The sequence below is a fragment of the Lissotriton vulgaris genome, chromosome 3_2 (assembly GCF_964263255.1).
Source record: "Lissotriton vulgaris chromosome 3_2, aLisVul1.2, whole genome shotgun sequence".
NCBI classification, from domain to species: Eukaryota; Metazoa; Chordata; class Amphibia; order Caudata; family Salamandridae; genus Lissotriton; species Lissotriton vulgaris.
The window spans coordinates 136369126-136393166 of NC_141690.1; the positions used below are offsets into that span (position 1 = coordinate 136369126).

At 44.7% G+C, this 24041-nt stretch overlaps 1 protein-coding gene across 1 annotated transcript in view; it reads right to left on the minus strand.

Moving 5' to 3' along the window:
* The window catches only part of LOC147725422 (proton channel OTOP1-like), a 300787-nt gene that overhangs the window by 34628 nt on the left and 242118 nt on the right, over positions 1–24041 (minus strand). The window lies entirely within an intron of this gene.

Consider the following 24041-nt stretch of genomic DNA (forward strand, 5'->3'; position numbering starts at 1 on the left):
ATGACGTTCTTTCTTTAGGAAAGGTCTCTGTTACATTTCAAGAATTTTTTAATAACATTTTGCTCTTCTAATGAGTTTTGGGAGTAAAATTGCTGTTTTTTAGTACATTATATTATCTAGCATTTGTATAGTGCATACCTCACACTATTATGCCATAGTGGATCAATTACAGGCCAGAGAATGTGTGGTTGTTATAGGTTGTTTGTTGGAAGAGTTGGGTTTGATGTTGAAGGTTCTGAGAAATGGTATGATCATGTCAGGGCAAATTGCCACTTTCAGCAGGCATTTTTGGATAGTTGTAAGTGACATGCAAAATAGTGTGACATTTTTTTACTATGTACCTCGTTGATGAACTGTAGCATGTTGAGAGTGGCATCCAATTTTGTCTTTCATGGTTATAGTGTGAGAGTCTGCATAGCCTGAGTGGTATCTAGGCAAAATATAGGAAACACAACTATCGTGGAACAGAATATTGTGCCACAAAAATCGAGGACAAGATTATCGTTTAGGTCATTTTCTATGGGTAAGTAAAGTTTTACTATGTATAACTTGACATATATGTACCTTGGTGCTACATACATCTTCAAAGTACATTAATCTGGAGTTAAGAATAGTAAATGTATACTTACCTATTTGCACGTATTTACTTGATTTTGTTATCCTGATATTTTTGACATGATATTCTGTCCACACGATATTTGTGTTTCCCATATTCTGTTACTGATCCAGTCTGAGCATCTGGGGAGTACCAGTTGTAAGTTTTGTCATTTAAGAAAAACTCTAAATTAAACTACATCAATTAAATACATTTATCAAACATGCAATATTATAGTGAGCCACTCAATCACAAACTTGGGGTTGATACCATACCTTCTTCTTAGCTGCCATGCTTTCTAATGTTAGTTGCCTGGCAAATGATCATAGCATAATGGAGAAAGAAACTGCTGAAATTGAGGTTTTTTTCAGTACAATATTTGTATTATTAAAATAATGCTAACATATTCTACTAAATATATAACTCCACTGCCTGAGTGTCAGTATTGCATTCATAGTTTATCCAAAATGCAGCCTAAACCTGAACACTTGTTAAGGCCGAATTGTACATGAGAGTAGATGCATCTCTAATAACTTAACTCTAATGGTGTTTCTATGGCATTAATATGATTGATGTCCCTTTTGGGATTTCCTGTTAATCTTATCACACATTGGTAGTCTTTCTTTAATTATAGGCTGCTCTTAGATCTCTACAAACTAATACTTTGATTATTGCTGCATAAAAACCTTAACAATTTTCACAGAATTGCATTAGGAAAAATATGATATAGATTTGGCAACTTTTGTAAATTTGTCTTTCTAATATCAGTTCTCCTAAGAAAATGTAGTTGTAATAAAGTAGCCTTTTTGGCATGATCACCCTCATTAAGATTAATATGGTGAAGGCTCAAATCTGGCTCTTAGACGCGGAGAAAGCCTTCGATCTAGTGTCATGGGATTGCCTTTTTGCTATTTTGCACAGTTTGTATTTCCCGATTGTTTTTATCTCTCTTTTAAAACAACTTTATAGGAACTCAAGGGCACAGATTATCAATAATAGCACCAATTTTGCGACATGCCAGGTCACCAGGGGCACACGACAAGGTTGCCCCTTGTCGCCAATTTTATTCGCGTTATTTATTGAACCGTTGGCGATCTCAATTAGGATTATAAGAACCAACACTGTCCGAGTAGTTGAAATGACAAATATAAAATTATAAGCAGATGATATTGCTCTTTTTCTATATTCCAAACCCTCAAGCCACTTGAAAATTTTAAACATTTTCTCCGACTTTCAAAAATTAGGGGGCTACAAGATCAATGTTAACAAAACGGAAATTATTTTAGCAAACTGCACTGTAGACACCTTAGTACAGGAATTTAGGCGGATATACAACACACGCCCAAAAAGATATCTGGGAATATTCCTATCAGATAACCTGGAAGACCTGCACTCGCTGAATTTTATTCCTCTGCTAAAAAAAGTTGGGTTTCTTTTAGATCGTTGGAATTTATTACCCCTGTCTCTAATGGGACGAGCATCGCTAGTACGTATGTCAATACTACCTCTTTTCAATTTCCTTTTTAGCGACGCTCCCTGCGCAATCCAGGTTTCCTTTTTCTAAAAAGTAGTTTTTGCCCAAAGTTTTCTTTGGGCAAAAAAATCTCCTAGGCTTGCACTCAGCACTTTATATCTCCCAGTTGCGCAAGGAGGATTATCCCTCCCAAATATTCGAGAATATTATTTTGCGTCTTTTGCAAATCATAGTTTTAGGTTTTTTTTCAGAATCACACAAGGTAGACAATTTTTTAATGAAGAAGATGTTGTCAGAATTCAAAATCACTGATCCGGTTAGAATTACGAAAGATCCAAAGAAAGTTCGTTATAAGTCCCTACAGTGGATTTTTAAACAGAAAACTCAGTTTCTGAATTTTTATAATATTCTAAAATAAGTAACACAACAGACTTAATTAACCTTAGTATAGGAGAGGAGGGCAGTATGGACAATAATATATTAAATATCTGAAAGGAGAATGGTTTTGAGAAAATTGAAGACTTCCTCATGGCTAACAGGTGGAAGTCTTGGGATGAAATCTCTAGACAGATATGTCACTCCCACACAACTTTGAACTGGTCATTCCTTTTGCTTATTCCAAAACTCAGAGAGCTTGATCTAGGAAATTTATTAAACAAAGAGAATATCTCTTCATCTCTCAATAAGCAAATACAAAAGAAGATCAGTATCTGGATTAAAATATTAAAAGAAAATAAAGGTGAGGAATATTCTACCAAGATCATTGAGAGGTGGAAAAGAAGGGAAGACATTGAAATTGACCAGCAGTTAACCCCTTCCATGCTGATGACGAGCTGGGCTCGTCATGGCCTAGCCTCCTCGCACGCTGATGACGAGCCCAGCTCGTCACGTAACATGCGATTTAAAAAATCTCAGCGTGCGAGCGGAATTCCGCTAGCGCGCATGAGGTTAAGGGACAAGATAAATACATTTAATAAAACCATTTTCTGTGGCACCAATTTTAAACGTATGTAATTCTAAAATAAATGGCTAATCTACAGAACCCCCTCCTTCCTCCACAATATCTTTCCCCAAGTTGCCGACAAATGTTTTCGATGCGAAGAAAAACGGTACCTGGAAACATATTGTCTGGGAGTGCTCAAAAATTCAGCCATTCTGGAAGGAATTTGAAAAATATCTCTCCATTGAGCTCAAAGCTACTATAATATTCGATGATTTAATACCTATTCTAGGCTGCTTCTCGAGTTATACTATACACGACGAGCCCCTTTTTATTGCTTCTTTAAAAGCTAAATCCCTTATTTTGCAGTCCTGGAAAAAAGATTCTGTGCCAACTCTCCAGGCATGGAAGGCAAAATTATTACGAATCCAGGGCAGGGAAAGAAAATATGCACTGAGATCACGGGCCCTTAAGAAATATGAAAAGTTTTGGAGTGTATTCGAAATCTAATTTGTTGTCTTTCTATATTCTACTGTAAACTCTTCTTTTATGTTTTAGTCTGCCAGATTGTTTATATTTATTCACATTGCACTTGATAAGTAATTTTTTGAAATGATGAACTCTGAATGTCTTAGTATTTATGAGTCCTGTACTGTATTAATTCTATCTCAAATTGTGTCTTGTAAGATAATTTCTATTTTTATGAACTCTCAATAAAAATATATTTTTTTTAAAAACGATCACTCTCATTGTTTCTGGACAGATGCTTCTGTTTCCTGTCTGTGGCACGTGTACAACGTTAAACAGGTCCCAGTGCAAGTGCAAGTTTGACAAAACTGGCTAACTCGTAATTGGCAATCTTAACATTTCTGTGAGGCAACAGTAAATGGTGCAGAAATACGCCTGTGACAGCAGAAGTTTTATGTCACCTGTGGAATGCAGCACTCATTGTGCCATCCACTATTGTGGCAAAGGAATACATGGCTTCAGGCCTACAATTGCATCCTGACTGCAGCTCTGTGAAACCTGCAGTGCGGTTTGTTAAAATAACCATTTTTAACAGGTAAAAACTTCCTTAATAAATATTAGTAAGTCACCCTCTGTAAGCACTGTAGACCACAAGCTATGTGGTACATGATGAGGTTCCGTGACAATTGTAAGTGGTGTTTTCGACTCGTACGAATATGGTCGAGTCTGTTATCTATGAACCGCAAATGACGAGTTTAGTAAGTGTGCGCAGTTTCGCTGTGCTAACCTAAACGATTCGTCTGTTACGTGGGTATTTTTATCTGTACCCACGGGTTCCATCTTAGATACGGCATCCATTTTGTCCCTTGCCCTCAAGTAGCCAGCGAACGGACGTTGTCCGCTTCGCGACCCTGGGACTCCCAAGATATTTACGGAAGACACATGTTCTTTGTAAGTGTCTTTATGATGAGGGAGATGCTACTGTAAAGCAGATGGCGCCGCTCGAGGCTCATCTTGCTGCACGGACTTATTGTCTTAGCCGTGCATCTCATTAGGCACGTCCCTTTGATGCCCGTATCTCGTGTTTCTCGATGCCTCCCCTTTTTACACCCTTTCCGATCTCCCCACTGTCTCCGTCTTCCTCTACACCTGTTCCTGTTCCTATTTCGATCTGTTTATTACCGATTGGAATGCACTAATGTTGGGAAGATGGGTTTTTACAGTTGGGAACCGCCAAATGTTTCCGCACTTATGTTCCGGACCTTGTGTGTTTCAAAGTGACCAAAACGACCCCTCTGGGGGAAGATTGTGGGAACCGGGTCATAAACTTCTGTGTTCAATGGGGAAATTGTGTATAAAAGGAGCGATTCACAGGACCAATTTGAAGCAGTCTCCCCAAGTTGCACGTGTGTTGCTTGTCGTGACTACTGTATTCCCTGCAGTAAATAAACCTTGAATCTTTGACGCCGAAGGAAGTGTCCCGTGTCTCTGTGATTCGTACGCCGGAGCAGGTTACCCACGAAGGTTTTAGGTGTTGTGCCCTGGCACCGCTGGGTCCTAAATAACCCAGTCCTTCAGTTGGCGCCCAACGTGGGGCTGCATCAGTGGTACCGGTCCAAGCCCGACGATCGTGAGGAACTTCGTGTGAAATCTCCGAGGGATGGTGCACCCCGCTTCATCGATCCTGTTGTCGAAATAAGTGGCCCGAAGACTTTTCCCGCGAAGATTCCCGCCTCCTGACGGCTGCGACGGACTGCTGCCCTGACTGTAGACCTGTTTTGGCGCCTGGCGTAGACCTTGGTAGAGCGAGACGATTGACGGGCCTTCCTGGTGACGCCATTGATCTTTGAGTTAAGTATTTGTGGGTCGCTCCCAGAGTCCTTGGTTGTTGACACTTTAGCGAGTGTTTTTGTTGTTGACGCTGTGAGAGTGTTTTGTCGATGACACTTTTCTGGCGTTTTTGTTGTTGTTGTGTTGTTTGACGACTGCAGCCGCCAAAAACCGAGGGTTTTGTTCTTTGCTGGGACTTGGTAAATCCCGTAACCCTTGAAGTTTGTGAAACTCGGCTAGTGTGCAAGATGCCTGGTCGTAGTACTTTGTTCAGTTGCTTCAGACCTTGTGGTACGGATTCCCGACTGGAGGACTCGTGTCCGATACCTCCGGTTGGAACTCCCACTTATGAACTATACAGTAAACATGGGCTAGGCCCGATTACTTTTAATGATTATTGGATCAAATACACGAAGAAGGACGGTGACCTTCGTTGGCCACCTCATGGTAGCTTCGAGGCCCCGATCTTAGATAATTTAGAGATTAAATTGTTCGAAAGGAAGTCAAGGCCGGCCATGTTTGATGCCTTTCGGTTGTGGCGTAAAGAAGCCCGACAGAAAGAAATCAGACAGACTAAACGAAATCAGCGAGATAATGTTGCTACTATAGTGAAGAAAGCAGAGCAATTTCAGCGTGATAGGGAGGTTAAGGATAAGGAAGTGTTTGATAGACTACAGCGTATGACTGTGGATAAATGTTATCCCGCTTTGCCTACGGAGTCGGAAAAGAAGGAAGAATCAGTTGAGGATCCTTTAATGTCTTATCTTATGAAGTCGCCACCTCCGTATGTACAGGGTACCGCAGCTCCCGTGGTTCCTGCTGCACCTATTCCTCCGCCTATTCTTCCTGTGCCTGTTCCTCAACCTGCACCCACTCTTCCGACTGTTCCTGCTCCTTTGCCTGTTGCTATCCCTACTGCTCCACCGCTTCCACATACTCCTGCTCCCGCTGCTGCTCCTGTTCTGTTAACTCCTGCTGTTGCTACTGTTTCTACTCCTTCACTTGTTAGCCCTGTGTCCTATACTTCTCCCTCTACACGTTCTCGTAATTCTCCTCTTGCGGCTAGTTTCTTTCATTCGCTTGGACCTGTTCATGGGTCCGCTGGTTCCGATGGTCCTCAGAGACGTAGTCAGCTTCCTGGTAACAGAGAACGTGTTGCGCTATATAATATGGCGATGGGTTGGATGGTAAACCCTCTTAGAAATCCGCCACGTGTTGTGCTCGACACGTTTTGTCAATTTAATATACCAACCCAAAGATACGTGTTCGATGAAATGTGTAAGTTCCTTCGCGATCAGATATCGGCTGATGCGCCTGACGAGGTGCTGGCCGCTTTGTCTGATCTTCAGCTTCAGTTCTCGAATGGACTGATAGTGGATACTAATGTTCGACGTGCTGTTGAACGGTTGTTATCTTTCCGTCCCGCTCCTATGCCTCAAGCTTTGTTTGTTGAGGATGTTGAAAGACTGCCAGATGAGTCTGGTCAATTTCCTATGCGAGAAGTGCCACCGGTTTGGATACCAGCTAATCCTGCTGCTCAACCTCCGACATTGGCGCATTTCCAGAGAGTATGGATACATCTCCCATGGAAACGCTCGGAAGTGCTACAGGTGAAGCAATCTTTGCCTGACCCTCGCAAAAATCCTACAGGATATTACAAAGAATTATCGCAGCTCGTAGATGCTACGGTAATGAATCTTGCCGACATCGATATGTTGTTCGGCAATGTTGTACCGCAACCGGTATGGGCTAAGATTCGCCACGAGAACCACCCGAATGAATTAGGTGGTGCTTGGGCTGCCATTGTAGCGGCAGATGCCGGACAAACGGCTGCTGCTAAACCCGACCAGTTGATTGTTGATCTCCCTCAAAGAATTATAACGTTAATGAAAACTCTTATGCCAGCTATGAGGGTAAATTGGGACAAATTATCAGCTTGTAAGCAAAAGAAGGATGAGAGTGTCTCCGACTTCTTTACGAGGTTCGAGGAAGCATTCATCGACCATAGTGGTCAGGATATGGGCACTGAGGGTGGTCAAAGGTTATTCGTGGACAAATTTGTCTCTAACTTATTGCCCGATTTGAGCAATAAATTAAAGAATTCAGAGAGTGCGTGGGCCGTTTCTACTTCAGCTCAGATATTGGCCACAGCACAATATTATGAGAACAGAGAGAAAGAAGAGAACGACCGCGCTGATAAAAAGACGAAAGAGCTTAAGACTAAAGTGTTGCTTCAACAAGCATATCCTCCGCGTTCAAATCAGAATGCATCCCAACAGAATAGATCGCAGTCGCAATCGAATCGATCGCAGCCGCGTAATGATTCCTCCTCCCAAAGATCATCGTTAGGGTACAATCAATGTGCTTATTGTAGACAGTAGGGGCACATTAAATTCAATTGCCCTGTTCTGAATGATCGCAATAGTGGTAATTCGTCTAAAGGAGGTCGTGGTGGTTCACATCAGGTATCACGCGGTAGGGGTCGTGGTGCTCAGAATGATCGTTCCGATAACCCTTCTAATTCTAATAATTGTTTTGATCAACGTGGATCATCGCAAGGACGATCTGCGCAGTACAATGTAGATGATTATTACGTCGATCAGGGAACTGACGACAGTAATTACTAGGACAGCCAAAGACAAGGAGAGGGAGTGGTATCAGTTCCGGTTGATCAGAGAGGGCCTTACGTCGCAGTTGCTACATTGGGCGTCGTTGAGCCTTTTCTGTTGGACACTGGTGCAGCGAAAAGTTCTATTATGCATTCGAAACTCCCTGGCGCACCTTAGTCTGGCTTAACAAATGTTTCCGTTGGATTCTCTGGCGCCCCCGTTAGCAATCCAGTTTCGCGCCCTTTGCCCCTTACAATTGGGCCACGTGAGCTTCAAGCTCCGTTAATTTTGACCACTGGTTGTGGTGAAAATCTTTTGGGCCTGGATTTGCTTAAACGTTTATATGCAACTTTGTATTGTTCTCCTGCGGGTGTAAAGCTTACGTTAGGAGAGAGGGTTGTCTCTCCTATGTATTTGTCTCTCGATAAGCTTCCACCGGAATTGAGTTCTCTTCCTGCGTCTTTGTGGGCAACGGGTCCAAATGATGTGGGCCAGCTTGACATCTCCCCTTATGTTGTTCAGTTGAAATATAATGTGCGATTGCCACGTGTTCCCCAGTATCGTATCTCTCTTGATGGTGAACGAGCATTGTTAGCGATCATTTATGATCTGATCGAGAAAGATGTTATTGAAGAGACTCGGGGAAACGTGTGCAACAGCCCTGTACTGCCTGTTCTTAAACGTACTGATCCTTCAAAACCGCCTGTTTATCGCTTTGTTATCGATTTACGGGAGGTGAATAAGATTGTGGTTCCTCAATTCCCTGTTGTGCCTGACATCACGGCGCTACTGACTCTGATTCCAGCTTCTGCATCGTGGTTTTCGGTGATTGACTTAAAGAATGCGTTCTTTAGCATCCCGATTGCCGAGGAGAGCAGAGACCCTTTCGGTTTCTCTCTCGGTGGACGCAGCTTCCGGTTCAAGCGCGCTCCTCAGGGCTACTGTGAAAGTCCATCGATTTACAGTCAAGCCTTGAAGGGTCAACTGGATGCGTTTAGGTTGCCGGTCGGTGCGGCCTTAATCCAATACGTCGACGACTTATTGGTGGCTGCCGATACTCAGGACATTTGCAAAATTGCTACGGTGTCATTGCTGCAACATCTCTGTGAGTTGAATCATAAGGTGTCCCCTTCTAAACTCCAATATTGTTGTCAAGAAGTAACCTACCTAGGTCACTTGTTGTCAAAGGAGGGAAGGAGGTTGACCCCAGAGAGAATTGCAGCGATTGCGCGAATGGCTGTGCCAAAAACCCAAAGAGATGTGCGTGCCTTTCTAGGTATCACGTCGTACTGCAGGCAATGGATTCCTAATTTTTCATTGCTAGCGAAACCATTGGTGGCTCTTACGTGCAAGGATGTTTCAACTCCTTTACCATGGACGGAAGAATGTCAGAAAAGTTTTTCTGAACTGCGTGATTCATTGTGTTCGGCTCCTGTGTTGGGTACTCCCGACTACAGTAAGCCGTTTACATTACATGTTCACGAGAGGGAAGGTTGTGCTTTAAGTGTCTTGACGCAACCTTTTGGTGGTAAACAGCGTCCATGTGCATATTTTTCCTCGACCTTGGACCCAGTAGCTAGAGCATTGCCGAGTTGCTTGAGAGCAACAGCGGCAGCTGCGGTCTCCATCCGACAATCAGCAGGACTGGTCATGGATAATATGCTTACGGTGATGGTTCCGCATGCAGTCGATGCTCTTTTGAATCGTACAAAAACGCAGAACTTGACGAGTGCGAGATTGTCTGGGTACGAGCTGACGTTGCTGGCAAGTCATATCCAAATAAAACGTTGTAATGTTCTGAACCCAGCAACTTTGTTACCAATTAGCGCAGAGTCAGATGAAGTAGCAGACCATGATTGCTACTTGAGGACAGAGGAAGAAACAAAAGGTCGAGTGGACCTTAAAAACACCCCATTGGAAGACTCGGACGGTACATTGTATGTGGATGGGTCATGTTTTAAGTTGCCGAATGGCGATGTGACTACCGCCTATGCTGTTGTAACGTTGAATACTGTTGTTGAGACTGCAAGGTTGAATCAGAATTCTGCCCAAGCTGCAGAGTTGATCGCTCTCACTAGAGCGTGCGTGTTAGCAAAAGGGAAACGTGTGAATGTGTTCACCGACAGCCAATATGCATTTGGTGTCGCACATAGTTTTGGACGATTGTGGAGAGAGAGAGGTTTCTTGACGTCGCACGGTACGAAGATTCAGCATGGCCAGCTTGTGAATGATCTTTTGGATGCACTGACTTTGCCTAAGCAAGTAGCGATTGTGAAATGTAGTGCGCATCGTAAGGTGACGGATGATGTTGGTCGTGGTAATGCGTTTGCAGACGAGATCGCTAAGGAGACTGACCGGAACCTTAGCACTTGAATGTATGTGACGAGCTCGGTTAGGTGGCCTACAGAATCGAGCATGTGTGAGGACACTATCGAAAGTGTGAAAGAAATTCAGAATGAGGCCACCGAGACTGAAAAGATGAGGTGGAAAGAAAGCACGGGAAAATTGGATGCGAATGGTTGTTGGATTGATTTGTCAGATCAGAAAAGATGGTTGTTGCCTGATGCGTATGTGCTGGCCGTTGTGACAATGGCGCATGGGTTAGCACATATTAGTGCGAAAGGTATTTGTAAGTTGTTGTCTCCTGTATGGAAGAATGATGGTATCACGAAATGTGCTGAACGTCTGGTGAAGAATTGTATGGTGTGTATGATGTACAATCCTGGCAAAGGAACCCCAACTCCTCCTGGCAGTTTTGCTCCCCCTTCATGTCCCTTTGAGGTGATCCAATTGGACTTCATCCATATGGAACGATGCAATAACCTGAAATACGTTTTAGTTGTGGTTTGCGCATTCTCCCGATGGATCGAGGCCTATCCTCTCAAAGACAAAACTGCTTTGTCTACTGCGAAAATCCTACTGAAGGAATATTTTCCTCGGTACGGAATGCCTAGAGTCGTGTGGTCAGATAACGGAAGTGAGTTTGTGGGTAGTGTGATGAAGAGTGTGTGTAAGGGCCTTGGAATTAATCAGAAATTCCATAGTGCCAATCATCCCCAGTCAGCTGGTTTGGTTGAAGGGTATAACGGCACCCTTAAACTGAAACTAGCGAAGATTCAGGCTACGACTGGTCTTTCGTGGCCTGACGCTTTACCTTTAGCATTGCTGTCAACTAGGGCGACTGTACACTCCCGAGTAGGGCTTAGTCCCTATGAAATAGTGTTCGGCCGTCCTGCGAATGTGTGGGGGGTTCCTAGGCCAGGAATGTTCTGTGATCTTGAGTATCCAATGTTGATCGATTACCTTCATGACTTGACTGCTAAACTGAGGTTAATTCACCAACAGGTTCACGACGCACTGCCGACGCAGACGGAGGGTCCAGGCCACCAGCTCCAGCCTGGAGATTGGGTGGTGACGCGGAACTTTTCGCGCAAGAAAAACTTGGATCCGAGGTTCATTGGACCCTATCAGGTTCTCCTTGCCACGAGGACTGCTGTTCGTCTCGAGGGGCGTAAGAATTGGGTGCATGCCACCCATACCAAAAAGGTCCCTATCCCTTTGCCGGCAGACCCATGGGTGAGGAGAGGCATTGCATCAACTGAAACAGAAGGATTGCCGGCGTTTGTACCTTTCAGCGACGCACAGCTTGTTGGAGAATCCTCAGCGCAGCAGAAAGACTCTGATGAACAATTGTCATCAAAAGACTCAAGACCAGAACACTCAACTGATCAGCAGGACGCTGTCTCTCTAACGGATCCTTTGTTTGACGAGCAGACACGTCCTGGGAAAACTCGATACTTTTTCCGATCTCGTACTAAAGACTAATAAACGATCCTGCTTTGCTGTATTGACAACTGCATTATCCCGTTTTCCGTGATCAGTTTTGAACGTTCATATTATTGCAATTATCCCTGTGTATATACATTGAGCTTCATTCCTTATACCTTTTTGCTTCCACAGCCGAGAGACATTGTTTTTGCATATATATATATATTGTGCAATTAAAGGCCGTAGGGCCGCGCGCGTACTTCCTTCTGGATAGTAGGTCTCGACACTAGGTTAAAGACCGTCGATTCCTGGGAACTCCTAGGGATTGACTATTGCTACACAGAACGAAGTGCGTCAAGAAACGTTGCGGACGGTCGTAGGGAATGGCATTTTTGAAGCTGATGGACTTAGAAGAAGCTCAAGCTCGAAGATTCAAGCTGCAGCAACTTAGCCGTACGAAATGTTTTATATTTCAAGTGTTTATGTTATTCTTGACTGTTTCTGCATTCTTGGCAGGTGGGGTGTATTATGTGACATCTGGTTTTCTGTCTCCTGTGCTACCTACTCCTACACCTGACCCTAAACTTATCTCCACTGCATCCCCCCATTCTTTTCACATCCTACCTGAACACGAGCAGGCTAGACGTGCAGAATTCCGTAATAATTTCTTTATTCAGCTCCTTCACCAGCATCAGTTAGTGGTTAACACTACTAATTGTTGGGTATGTGGGTTGATGCCGCATACTACGGATAAGGGAATTCCATATCTGGTGTTACCATATAGTCCCCAAGGGTCAGCTCGAGCATTTCAAACAATGTTTCGAAGCGCACTGGGTTTCCACCCCATTCGAGAACCACGTTCCCCCTACTCTGGTCCTACCTCGTATCAAAAACCTTTGTCGATAGCAATAGAGGACTTAGACAGCGATATCTATGATCCCTCGCTTATTCCCGAAGAAGAGGTACAAGCTTACAGGGTCCTGAGTAGAGGCGAGTATAGTGCGTTCACGAGTGAAAAGCAGCTTAAAAGCTCACCTCCGATATGGGTCGTACCCCACATTGGTAATTATTGTCTCATGGGTCGTGGCCGAAGATCGCAAGCCCGACTTGGAGCGAGTGCTTGCATTGAAAATTACATTCTGCCGATGTTCTCGTCCCCTGTGTTTCTGGCTGCCAAGGGTACATACTTCATCTGTCATGATCGTGCATATGCATGGTTGCCCGCTGACTTCATGGGCTCATGCTTCATTGCAAATTTGTTGCCTCCGACGTTTACTGTAGATGCTGATTATCACAAGACTAGAGTTGTGAGAGGCGTAATTAGCAAAGAGGACACTGCCGGTCAAGAGGCAGGAGACTTTTTCAAGGGTTTCCTCCCGTTTTGGGGAACTATGGTTAATAGTAGGAACCTGAGACAGTTGACTCGAGTGGTAGAATCGACAGCTAATATTACTGCCAGTGCCCTTGGTAATATCACCACAGAACTTCAGGCGGATAGACTTATGACGTTACAAAACCGTATGGTTTTAGATGTCATCTTAGCAGATCGAGGTGGGGTTATGTAAGGTGATCCATTCGAGCTGCTGCATTTTCATTCCAGATAATGCTCCAACTGTCTATCAAGCCATCTCTAAGTTGCATAAGATCTCTGAATCCATACACGTGGATGTAGGGGATTGGACGCTGCTTGGGTGGTTTTGGGGCCTGATGTCGACTTGGGGTTGGAAGATTCTGATGATTATCGGAGTTATTGTGGCGTTCCTGTTCACGTGTTGCCTTTGTGTGCAGTGCGGTCCTGCCTTATGTGGCCTCTGTGCTACAACGTGTATGAGACAGCCGCCTGTTACCAATGGGACTCGATTGGACAGAGCTATGCTACAACAACATCTAGATGGTCTGATGAATATCGAGTATGATTCCGACTAGTGCTTGCCTACATGAGGGCAAAAGGAGCGTCTGAGGTTCCGTGACAATTGTAAGTGGTGTTTTCGACTCGTACGAATATGGTCGAGTCTGGTATCTATGAACCGCAAATGACGAGTTTAGTAAGTGTGCGCAGTTTCGCTGTGCTAACCTAAACGATTCGTCTGTTACGTGGGTATTTTTATCTGTACCCACGGGTTCCATCTTAGATACGGCATCCATTTTGTCCCTTGCCCTCAAGTAGCCAGCGAACGGACGTTGTCCGCTTCGCGACCCTGGGACTCCCAAGATATTTACGGAAGACACATGTTCTTTGTAAGTGTCTTTATGATGAGGGAGATGCTACTGTAAAGCAGATGGCGCCGCTCGAGGCTCATCTTGCTGCACGGACTTATTGTCTTAGCCGTGCATCTCATTAGGCACGTCCCTTTGATGCCCGTATCTCGTGTTTCTCGATGCCTCCCCTTTTTACACCCTTTCCGATCTCCCCACTGTCTCCGTCTTCCTCTACACCTGTTCCTGTTCCTATTTCGATCTGTTTATTACCGATTGGAATGCACTAATGTTGGGAAGATGGGTTTTTACAGTTGGGAACCGCCAAATGTTTCCGCACTTATGTTCCGGACCTTGTGTGTTTCAAAGTGACCAAAACGACCCCTCTGGGGGAAGATTGTGGGAACCGGGTCATAAACTTCTGTGTTCAATGGGGAAATTGTGTATAAAAGGAGCGATTCACAGGACCAATTTGAAGCAGTCTCCCCAAGTTGCACGTGTGTTGCTTGTCGTGACTACTGTATTCCCTGCAGTAAATAAACCTTGAATCTTTGACGCCGAAGGAAGTGTCCCGTGTCTCTGTGATTCGTACGCCGGAGCAGGTTACCCACAAAGGTTTTAGGTGTTGTGCCCTGGCACCGCTGGGTCCTAAATAACCCAGTCCTTCAATGATATTTAAAAGCGGGGCATGTAGAAAATTTGCGTTGTTCTATTTCTACAGTCACAAGGCACTAAAATATATTTTCACTGTGGCAGGCCTAGCTTTCCCATGTAGAAAACAGTAGAGATTAAACTACTAATATTGCTATCTTGGGAATGGGACATGCTGGAAAAATCATTAAACAACTATTCTTATTGCTTTTAAAAAATCCTATTCAATGGTGAAGTTACGCTGTTAATAAATATGAAGAAAGAGTAACTTTTAGCAGGTTATCCTTACTTGCCTGAACTGTCAAAAGGCTAATTAGCATGAGCCTCGCCAGTTCCAATCCTATATTCAAGCCTGTGAACATGTGATCTTATAGTCATTGAGCAAACCACACAAGTAAAGCATTAGAATATACCGACATAGGAGTCATCTTAGGAGTAAGGTTATGGCTGCACTATTGTTAGAACATTTTGTATAGCACAATTACTTGGAAGAAAAACTGCAATGGCAAGTAATCACTGTTGCAAACCCATAGGGCAAAGGCAGTAATACCTCCCCCTGTTAGACCTGTCATCATAAGGGTGATCTGTCCTCCAACTTTTTGCCTTATGCCTCCCATATTTGATGATTCATTTTACTGGCCTTAGGACTTTGAGGACTATACCACTCCTAGCCAGTGCTAAGGTGCATGTGCTTCTCCTCTAAACATGATGGCATTGGGGTACACCTAATTGCCATATTTGCTATACTCGTAAGTAAGTATGGACGAATTTTGCGGATTCGCGGTCCTTGAATTCGCGCGAAATGGCAAAAAAATCTGGGAGATCGCAGATTTTCCCACAAACTCGCAGATTTTTTTGCCATTTGCAAAAATATGTGCTCACTTGTGTCTGTAACTTTGCCACCGCGCCGAAAGGCGCCGAGGTCCCTCGTGTGAGCTGTCCATGATAGTGAAGAAAGGGCGGGAAGACGTTGCATACCCTAGTGTATGTTGAGCGGGGCCAAACGGGCGGGGCTTCTATGCAAGTTCACATGCCTCTTGTTTATAAAGGGTCAGAGGCCGATCAAAGCAGCAGATGAGAAGGAAGCAGCCTCCTGGTCACAGGAAGAACACGGGGATTGTGCTCTAGAAACTCGTGGATGCAAAGACCTCCATCAAGGATTACATCTAATTGTAGGCGTTAGATATAGGGAGGAAGCACACCTGCATAGCCTCGACCGTGCTCACTACGTCATTAGTTGTTTGGGCTGATTAGATTGCCTGACTGAATTTTAGCTTCAACTCGGGCACCAGCTTTATTAATATCTGAAAGTGCTTCCTGTTGAGGTTTAATTGTAGTGACAGGAGCATCGTGCCAGAATAAATCCTGCCTGCATATTTATCCACGAAGATGCCACCGTGTTGTGCCATACCTCTACTCAACTGGAGTACTTTCTACTGGCTAATCAGTAAGTGCTACCTCGTTGGGTAAATGTATAGTGCTTTTGCTACACTACAGCTGTGCAAAGGGCTAGAAGAGTTGTGTCCAGTGACCACGTGTGTCTGTACCTTTGCCACTGCGCCGATAGGCGCCGAGGTCCCTCGAGTGAGCTGTCTGTCACAGTGGGGAAAAGGGCGGAAAGATGTTGCATACCCTAGTGTGTGTTGAGCGGGGCCAAACAGGCAGGCTTCTATGTGAGTTCACATGCCTCTTGTTTATAAAGGGACAGAGACCGATCAAAGCAGCAGATGAGAAGGAAGCAGCCTCCTGGTCACAGGAAGAACACGGGGATTGCGCTCGAGAAACTCGTGGATGCAAAGACCTCGATCAAGGATTACATCTAATTGTAGGCGTTAGATATAGGGAGGAAGCACACCTGCATAGCCTCGACCGTGCTCACTATCACACTAGTTGTTTGGGCTGATTATAATGAGTGACTGAATTTGAGCTTCAACTCGGGCACCAGCTTTATTTATATCTGGAAGTGCTTCCAGTTGAGGTTTAATTGTTGTGACAGGAGCATCGTGCCAGAATAAATCCTGCCTGCATATTTATCCACGAAGATGCCACCGTGTTGTGCCATACCTCTACTCAACTGGAGTACTATCTACCGGCTAAAAGGTAAGTGCTACTTCGTTGGGTAAATGTATAGTGCTTTTGCTACACTACAGCTGCGCAAAGGGGCAGAAGAGTTGTGTCCAGTGACCACATGTGTCTGTAGTACCTTTGCCACCGCACCGATAGGCGCTGAGGTCCCTCGAATGAGCTGTCCATCACAGTAGGGGAAATGGCAGGAAGATGTTGCATAACCTAGTGTGTGTTGAGCGGGGCCAAACGGGCGGGGCTTCTATGCGAGTTCAAATGCCTCTGTTTATAAAGGGCCAGAGGCCGATCAAAGCAGCAGATGAGAAGGAAGCAGCCTCCTGGTCACAGGAAGAACACAGGGATTGCACTCGAGAAACTTGTGGATGCATAGACCTCCATCAAGGATTACATCTAATTGTAGGCGTTAGATATAGGGAGGAAGCACACCTGCATAGCCTTGACCGTGCTCACTACGTCACTAGTTGTTTGGTCTGATTATAATGCGTGACTGAATTTGAGCTTCAACTCGGGCACCAGCTTTATTTATATCTGGAAGGGCTTCCTGTTGAGGTTTAATTGTTGTGACAGGAGCATCGTGCCAGAATGAATCCTGCCTGCATATTTATCCACGAAGATGCCACTGTGTTGAAAAAATCTGCACATCCGCTCGCGGGCGGATTTTTCTGCAATTTCGCGAGATTGGCGGATTGCGAAATTGCCGAAAATCTGCAAAATCCACGAGTGGGACGGATTTTGCGCCCACACTTACTGGTAATCCTAAGGCATGTACCTTTATGTTTTGCATGTCCTGGTAGTGACAAACAGCCTATTTAAGTTTTCTCTACTGCGAGGCCTACCCCTCTCTTTGGCCTTCACTGGGAATTCCATAATACACTTTTAAGCTGTAATTCCTGACCAGAGAGGAGCAGCTTTCTAATGTTTCATATGTTTGAAATGGTAATGATAAATCTTCCATATTGGTGAAGCTGGATTTAATATTACTGTTATAAAAATCCCACTTTTAGAAAGGGGACATTTCTCTGTACTTACTGCCCTTTATGCTTGACAGTCTGTCTCCAATACACGTCTGGGTCGGGTAATAGCTGCATTTTGTTCATTCCCTCTAGACAGCCATAAAAAGACAAAGCTCAGCATTTATCTGCATTCTGATAGGTCTTTCTGGACAGGGAGGAATGGGAGGGCTAACACATTTTGATGAGTAATGTCCTGCCGACACACAAAGGAGTGATTACCCCCCATAGGTAGCCGGGTAGACAGGACTGGGGTGAAAGGAATCCTTGTGCACTTCAGATAGCTCCTTTCAAGTCACCCCCTACATCAAAGGAACTTTTGGTTACAAGTACTGGGTATCTTACCCCCACAAATCAGACACTTCTGGATCTTTAACTCAACCTCTGTCAGAAAGACTCAACTGGACTGCTTTTCTGGAAGGACGGCTTTTCTTCTTGGTGCCTTGCTGCCAGATACTGCCTGACTCTGCTGAAGGAGAGATGGACTCTACCTTCCCTCCAAGTGATCTCAAACTGCATGCTGACTTGGCTCCTGTTTTCTGAAGTCTCAGGGACGCAAAAGACTTCCTGAAATTTGCTAAACTGCTGGACTCTGTGAGTTCTACCCTTACCTGAAGTGTACCCTCTTTATTCTGAGCCTCAGAAGTGAATTCTGAAGCTGATTTCTGCTCAAAACACTGCTTTGTATGGACTGCGTGAGAAATTCCACTGAATCGCCCTTCGACGCTGATGCAGAAGCTGCTCGATAACATTGGATTCACATCCTGTGAGGCTCAATGATGATGCTCTGCGCGGCTCAATTACGACACATTGCATTCACTTCAACAAGCTCGATGATGACGTGGGAACCCCTTTGAGTGGCTCAACAATGACTTAATGTCGACATTTGCTCCAGCCAAGGTATTTCTTCAGCTGGACCTGTCTGGGTCCTGTAGCTGGCCTGCCTTTTTTCGTGGTCAGCGTGGTCCCTTACAACCTCAAGTAAGCTTTTGGCTACTAGTGACTTCTAAGTACTATTTATGCGTTAAATCCTTAGAAATTCAGATCTCAACTTCAAGTGATTGGATTTTTGTCATTTGGGTCTCATTTTGCTCTGATAAATATTCTTTATTTGTCTAAATCTGTGTGGTATCTTTTTGTTATGTAATCATTGAGTTACTGTGTGTGAGTGTTGCACAACTACGATACACAATGCCTTTCTAGGTCAGCCTGATTGCTCTGTGCCAAGCTACCAGAGGGTGAGCACAGGTTATCTTATTGTGTATCTAGCTTACTCTGACTAGAGGGGTAGTTCCTGACTGGCCTGGGTGCATTCCTCAGCCAGCCAGGAATCCCATTTCTAACACTCCCCTCTTAAGCAAAGAAGAGCTAAAAATGGATCCTCCTCTTGGACAGTCTGAATACAGATCCTAATGAGCTGGACCTCTTGATGTAGTGACTTTGTACTCTTGATATAATTAGGACTCTGTGTAGTGTACTTTGCCACTATATGAATATGAATAATAATATTGGTCTACTTCCGTACATACTTATATGTAAATTGACTTTTTTTTGAGGGCACAATATGAACCCTTTCCCCATCCGTTGCCTCTTGGCTATTTTGCCTTTTTGCTGCACACATTATCTAATTTGATTTCTCTCTTTCAAGATTGCATCCTTTCTCGACCTGTCTGATGGTTCTTGGTCCTGTTTTTGTCAGGTCCACGAGTATAGTCCTCATGTTCCACCTGTCTGACGACTCTTCTATCTATCTGTTGAGGCCCATGAGTACTCCTCTATTTTATTACCTTTCTGGTCCTCTGAGCAGAGCCTATTTACATGGCAACTTCTATGCCCGGAGCATGCACACTTTTTCGGGTGTCCATTACAGACGCGTTCTAGGAATTCTCATGGTCGTCCATGCTTATTAAGCATCCATTGGCGACGTGTGATTTGGTTTTCCTTGAGTACCACTGCTCCTTGATTCCTGACTCCTTGTCTTTAACCGCTAGGTAAGTTGAACCTTCTTCCCCGTTGTTTTGCTAGCTGCATGGATTTCACCTGGCTTGTTCCTCATTTGCCTTAATCGTATACTTACAGATTGTCTGGTGAACTACATATGTCTCTGTCTCTCTCATTACCTGCCTTTTGGGTACTTTTTAATAAGGATTCCTTTTGCCCCATTCTGTCCCTATCCATTCATGGTTTCCTTGTTTACACATTTTGTTTACATACAGATATCATTTATTTTATGAGAATGACTCTCTGACAATTTTACACATCATGGCACGTTGGTAACTCCTTTTTTTTTGGATCTTTCTATTTTTTTTAATACGTATTTATTATGTACTTTTGATAATCTGTTCATTCATTTTAAATTTAACTTTTTCTCTGTTTGTAACCCATTATTATTTTTGGAATTTTCTTTTTTGTGGATGTCTTTTATGATTGTATTTTTATGTATTAAACTGTATCTCCGGCATCCATTCAAAACTGTCCTGAAGAAAATACTCATATTTATATAGGATCAAAACGCTATTGACATTGCATGAGGACCCCCTTTTTCTTTTTATTAAGATTGATTGGCTGCATTGCTTTTATTTAGATTGTGGCATGAACAACACACTTTCAAGGCACAATTATCACCTTTACCTGCCTGAGTACACCATCATGTCACATTTGCCTCACTATCCACTATTATGGATTTTAATGAACGTTTTTGTATTTTAGAATATCAATATATTGTTTTGAATATATACTTATTATTTTACTATCCAAGATTCATTCTTTATTACTGTAAAGCCGGCGACCTTACCCGTCGGGAATGGTGGAGCCCGACCTCTACTGATCTGTCGTTTCCGGCTTCTCCACAGGATCCCAAGTGGGAGCACGGAAACGAGACTGCCAGCGAGTTTGAGGACAACGGGCCCTTTAAGTGGGCGTCGACATACGAGGGGGAAACCCCGACCCTCCGTGACGTTGCTGACTCCACATTGGTTAAGACAGGGGAAGTCTTGTACGCCGGGTGTGGAAACACCGCGAGGAAGAAGACGGAAACCGAAGAGACGGAGAAGCGGGGAGTAAACGAAGACGGGACCCGAAGGACCGAAGCAGGACCCTACAGTGGAGCCGAAGGAGAAGCTGACCCACGAGGCGAGCCAGGAGGCCAACGACCCTGCGGACCGCCGTGCCACACTCCCGAGGCAGGAGTGTGGCTGACACAGGTACGGTGGCGTTAGGCGGCTTGGATAGGCAAGCGTAATGATAGTGCCTAGAGCGCAACTGTGTGTATCTCTCCCGCTGCAATTATCTCTCCTCTCCCTCTCCCTACCCTCCTTTACCGCCTGTTCCCAACACTTCCTGCACTGAGCACGACAGTTAATAGTTATATACACTGGGTGTATACCTAACACTCCCTGGGCCCCCCTGGTGCAACCCCATTGGAGGACTGAGTCCTAACGGCTTTCCGCCTTGTTGGTCTTCTTTCTTTCATGTGGAGAGACTCCCGACGCCCGAAGTGAGGACTCATCTTCCTGGGAAAGCACCCCTAGACGAGCAGCGCCACGGACCCCAGTACCTTCGCCCGGGAAAGACTAACTTTCAGGACACGAAAGACGTTGGTCACTAAACCTTTAAGAGCTATCAAAATAAAACCCTCCTTAAACCCTACAGTTGGTGTCACGGTCGTCCCTTCACCCACGTCCACACTGGTGTCAGAAGTGGGATCCTCCCCTCCCAAAACGACCATGGCAATGGAACAAGTGATCCAAACGCTTATTGATGGACAACAAAAATTGGAATGGGCAATAGGCCAACAGATAAGTGCAGCTGACGCTGACCGGGACTTGTTCAAAATGTCTATGACTCAACAGTTGGACGCCATCCAAAAAGTAGTACAAACTCCCCTCTCAACAACCGCAATGGACAGAAGACCCGTAGGCCCACACCCATCAGGGGTAGCCTTACAAAAGTATGTGAGTGGGGAAGATCCAGACGCGTTCCTGCTAAATTTTGAGCGCGCCGCCAGAGCTTGCGGATGGCCGGAAGAGAAATGGCCTTTCTTTTTGGCGCCCTTACTCTCGGGAGAAGCTCAAACTGCCTACCAGGTAGAGAATCATGCAGGAACGTCTTCATATGCCGACATAAAAGCGGTGATATTAGACCACCTAGGGATGGATGCGGAGGCATAGCGTCTACGGTTTAGAAAATAAAAAGGAATACCGGGTGAGAATCCAAAAACCATGTATCTAAGGGTAAAGATGGCTGCTGAAAAATGGCTCAGACCGGATATTCGGAGTAAAGAAGAGGTCATGTCCAGTATTATACTGGAACAATTCATGGAAGTCTTACCATACGGTACACAGAGGTGGTTAAGACAACACCCTGGACTAACGGCGGCCCAAGCCATAGAAATGGCGGCCAACTATAACAGAGCAGCACCCCGGTCTTTTCCTTGGGACAATGAGAGAAATACCAAGGCCATACCATCTGCTTCTAAACCTGAGAAGAAAAAACTGTGCCTGAACCTATTAAACCACGTCAGTTCAAGCCGGAAGGTCCCCATATGAAGGGACCACAGTGCTTCGAGTGCGGAGAATGGGGCCACATAGCCCGAATGTGCACCCAACGAAGACCCGCAGAAGAACCCATGGAGGTCGGCTATATCCCGAGGGCAGTCATGTACACCTCCGAAATGGGCCCATCCTTTTACGTAAGGGTACTAGTCAACCAAAAGTTAGTGAAAGCCTTACTTGATTCGGGTTGTCGTCAATCAGTTGTTCAGGAACGACTTTTGCACCCAGACCAGATAGGCCAGGAAGGTACTGTTCTAATTAGGTGCGTCCATGGTGACGTCAAACCCTATCCTATGGCACGAATAACCCTACATCCTATAGGTAGAGAGCCTTGCTCAGTAAAGGTGGGAGTAGTAAAGTCTTTACCCGAAGAGTTGATACTAGGAGTGGATAACCCAGACTTCCTATCCTTATTCAAGAGGGAGTTAAAAGGCCACACTGCAGAAGCTTACCTGTCAGTAAACCCATGGGTGTTAGACAGAGGGTTTAAGTTCGCACAAGCCAATGATCCCTCTCTATTGAATGCCTGGGAAGCAGCCCACCTCTCTCAGTCCTCTCCCTCAATAACTTACCCCAGATTCAGGATAGAAAACGATCTACTCTATAGAGAAAGCAAAGAGAGAGAACCCACTCAACTGGTAGTGCCCAAGGAATTCAGGGAACAGATTCTTTTCTATGCCCATACACACCTTACTGCTGGGCATAGCGGTAGTGAGAAAACAACACAGAACATCGTACGTCTTTTTTATTGGCCTGGTATATACAAGGAGGCAGACACATACTGTAAACAGTGCGAGGTTTGTCAAAAAAAGAACCTAACACGCCCACCCGCAGTACCTCTACAACCAATGCCAATCATAGGGAATCCCTGGGATAGGGTGGGAATGGACCTGATTTGTCCACTTCCCCGTACATCGCGTGGCCATACATACGCTCTTGTTGTGGTTGATTACAACACTAGATTCCCAGAAGCCTTTGCACTCAGTACTCCGACTACCAAGAATGTAGCGGACAAGTTGGTGGAATTATTTTCAAGGGTAGGGTTCCCTCGCGAGATTCTCACGGACCAGGGAACACCATTCGTTTCCCGGATGATGAAAGAGGTGTGCAAAACGCTTGACCTCCACCACATCCGAACGTCTGCCTATCATCCTCAGACGGATGGCCTCGTGGAGAGGTATAATAGGACCCTAAAAACCACCCTTAAGAAGTTACTGACTACTGAGTATAAGGATTGGGACAGAGTACTTCCACTAGCATTGTACGTGATAAGAGCACAAGTACAGAGTAGTTTGGGATTTTCACCCTTCGAATTGCTCTATGGCCGCCAACCACGGTCCCTGTTAGAGATCACCAGGGAAGCCTGGGAAAATGAAGAAGCCGCTGAACAGAGAAATCTGTTGGAGTATACCCAACAGTTAAGATCTAGATTGGGCAAGTTGAGGGACTTAGCATATTCAAACTTAGAGAAAGCTCAAGCTGCTCATAAACGAAACTATGACAAAGGAAAAAAATGGAGGACCCTAGAAAAAGGAGACTGGGCTCTGGTGCTACTACCCTCATCCACCCAAAAGTTTCGGAGTGAGTGGAAAGGCCCCTATAAAGTTGTAGATACTTACGGGCGTACCACATACAGCTTACAAATGTCCCAGAATAGGAGACAAACTTTCCATATTAACCTCCTCGAGAAATGGATTGGTCCATGTCCCCGCCAGGCTAACTTAACCCTACCAGAAGACAAGAGTGGGTCCACCCTGAACCAACTGCCAATGAATACAGATTTGTCTGAAGTAGAAAAAGAGGAGTTGAGGTCAACTCTACTCCCCTTCTCCCCTATCTTTTCAGACACCCCTGGGTGTACC